Raw genomic sequence first — 2,789 nt, 5'->3', positions numbered from 1 at the left:
TGATGTATAGGGGAATCTAACCTGCATAAGAACAAAATTAATAAAAGAGGAACTTATTACTTAGAAGAAAGCAGAAGATACATGAGGCTGATGATCTCATCGAAGTCACAGAGAAATGATGATTGCAATAACTGAAGTGATGGTTTAAATTAGTAATTTGAGAAGTAGAACAGTTATAAATGATGACATGAGTTAGCAATTGGGGCCAAAGGAGGAGATAGCTAAAGTATGGTGGAAGAGAAGGTCATTCAGGTGAGAACTTCAAAGATTGAAGAGGCTATTGGGTAAGAAGCAACATTCACACAAATATCTTACTTTTTAATTACATACATTTTTTAAATAGAGATGAGAGTCTCGCTATGTTGACCAGCCTGGGCTCAAACTCCTGGTCTCAAGTGATCTTCCCATCTCTGCCTCCCAAAGTCCTGGGATTACCAGGTGTGAGCCACCACACCAGGCCCATTCATGCAGATACCTAAACCATCCCCCTTGAAGACAGGACTTGGTTTCTCTTTCACTGTAGAAATTATAGCTCTTTCCTTTCTCTACTTCTAATTAATCTGTCACTGTTGACATATTATCTGTGTTTCTTATTGTTTTTAAAGAGGAACTGTTTGGTTCAGTCAGTCATCATCCAGTTTGAGGTTCCCCGTTGTGAGCCTTAGAACCATCATGGCCTAGGTCACAGGATAGTCTATAGATGTTGTCTTTAAGTTATCCCTTGTCTAGTATGTGAGATAAGATTATAAAGACCATGAAGACTTGTACAAAGTCTTCAGAAAAAAGTTGTGTGTGCAACGAATGTGATAAGCATTGTAAGGGACAGACCTGGGGAGGATTATATCACATGCCATTTCTCTATATACATTCATGTGTATATACTTTAATTCATCCAAGTAAAATTCAATGAAAATAACTTTTAACTTCTTCCCAAGGTACTCACCAATACCCGCCCACTGGAAAACCCAAAGGGGAAGGAGAACAAGCAGAGGGCACTTTGAGCCTGCAGGGCTTAGGAATTGCCAGTCAGCAATTACACAAAGCAAGAACACGCTCCTTTCAAAGGTGTCCAGGCTGCAGGAACTGTGGGAGCATTAAGGAGTAGAGGGGTAGGGCCTGGTAGAACAAGGACAGCTATGTGCAGTTGGCCAGAGCTGTGGTTAGATGCCCAGTGGCACTTATTCTGGGTATTAGGCACTTACCTATATGCATGACTGATTTAACTAATATAAAAAACTCTGCTTTATTTTTGCACCTTAAAAGGCCATGAAAAAAGAGGCAAAATAAATCCAAAATAAATGAATAAAATCAATATTTTTTGCTGGAAAATATGAGTGAACTATACAGTAAAGCCTCACAATGTTTCCATCTGCTAGGTAAATGAATCAAGAATAGTTTTACATTTATAATTACAGAGGGAAAGTGTGAAAGACCCTTATTCCTTTTTTCCCTTCTCTTAAAAAATGGTGAATAGGGCCTTTAATACTCAATCTTAAATGAATGTTGTATATTTTGGCCTGGTGTCAAAATGTTAACAGAACTTGTACTATGGTCTTCTAAGGGGAAAAAACAAATAGTTTAACACTGAGGTATTTTGAAGCAGGTGCTCTGGACAATTAAAGAACTTTGTGGCTTTTGAAGGCACCCTTCCAAGAACTAGAAATCTGAAAAATGAATACCACACTGTCACTTTGATAAAATATTTGGTTTTTGCTTCTATTGGGGAAAGAAAGCAGAGCTCAAAGAACACAGAAGAAAGTAATGCTTGGTAAGGTGTAATGTGTGAGACACTTCTTGAAAGCTGCCAATAGCCACTGAAAAAATAATACACACTCCTCAGTTATGTAGATTTAACAAGAAAACACCAGTAGTTTAGCCACTTTTCGAGTTTCAACTTAACTTATTATCATCATGATATGAATAGGAATGTATAAAATTCTCAATTTGGGGTAGATGACGCTATGGTTAAAACTGGAGTTTTGTAACGTAAAGCAAGGGGGAAATAGGTACAAGATAACAAGTGGCAAATGACACAGGATTAAAGAAAAATGAGAAAAGAAGGGGACAATGAAAGAAAATCAAACTGAAGAGGGAGGAACTAGAAAAACTGTAGGACAAAGTGTAAATGAAAGAAAATAGAGCCCGGGGTGGTGGCTCACGCCTGTAATCCCAGCACTTTGGGAGGCCAAGGCAGGCGGATCACGAGGTCAGGAGATCGAGACCATCTTGGCTAACACGGTGAAACCCCATCTCTACTAAAAATACAAAAATTAGCCGGGCATGGTGGGGGGCGCCTATAGTCCCAGCTACTCGAGAGGCTGAGGCAGGAGAATGGCATGAACCCAGGAGGCGGAGCTTGCAGTGAGCCGAGATTGCGCCACCGTTGGCCGGGCGCGGTGGCTCACGCTTGTAATCCCAGCACTTTGGGAGGCCTAGGCGGGTGGATCACAAGGTCAGGAGATCGAGACCACAGTGAAACCCCGTCTCTACTAAAAAATACAAAAAATTAGCCGGGCGTGGTGGCGGGCACCTTTAGTCCCAGCTACTCGGAGAGGCTGAGGCAGGAGAATGGCGTGAACCTGGGAGGCGGAGCTTGCAGTGAGCCGAGATGGCGCCACTGCACCCCAGCCTGGGCAACAGAGCAAGACTCCGTCTCAAAAAAAAAAAAAAAAGAGATTGCGCCACCGCACTCTAGCCTGGGCAACAGAGTGAGACTCCGTCTCAAAAAAAAAAGAAAAAGGAAAAGAAAATAGAAGAATCACTTGGATTGCTTAACAAAATCCATGTTC

Source organism: Hylobates moloch, unplaced genomic scaffold, assembly GCF_009828535.3.
Source record: "Hylobates moloch isolate HMO894 unplaced genomic scaffold, HMol_V3 SCAFFOLD_8, whole genome shotgun sequence".
NCBI classification, from domain to species: Eukaryota; Metazoa; Chordata; class Mammalia; order Primates; family Hylobatidae; genus Hylobates; species Hylobates moloch.
The sequence above is the reverse complement of the archived record's forward strand: the minus strand, read 5'-3'. Positions refer to the sequence as shown.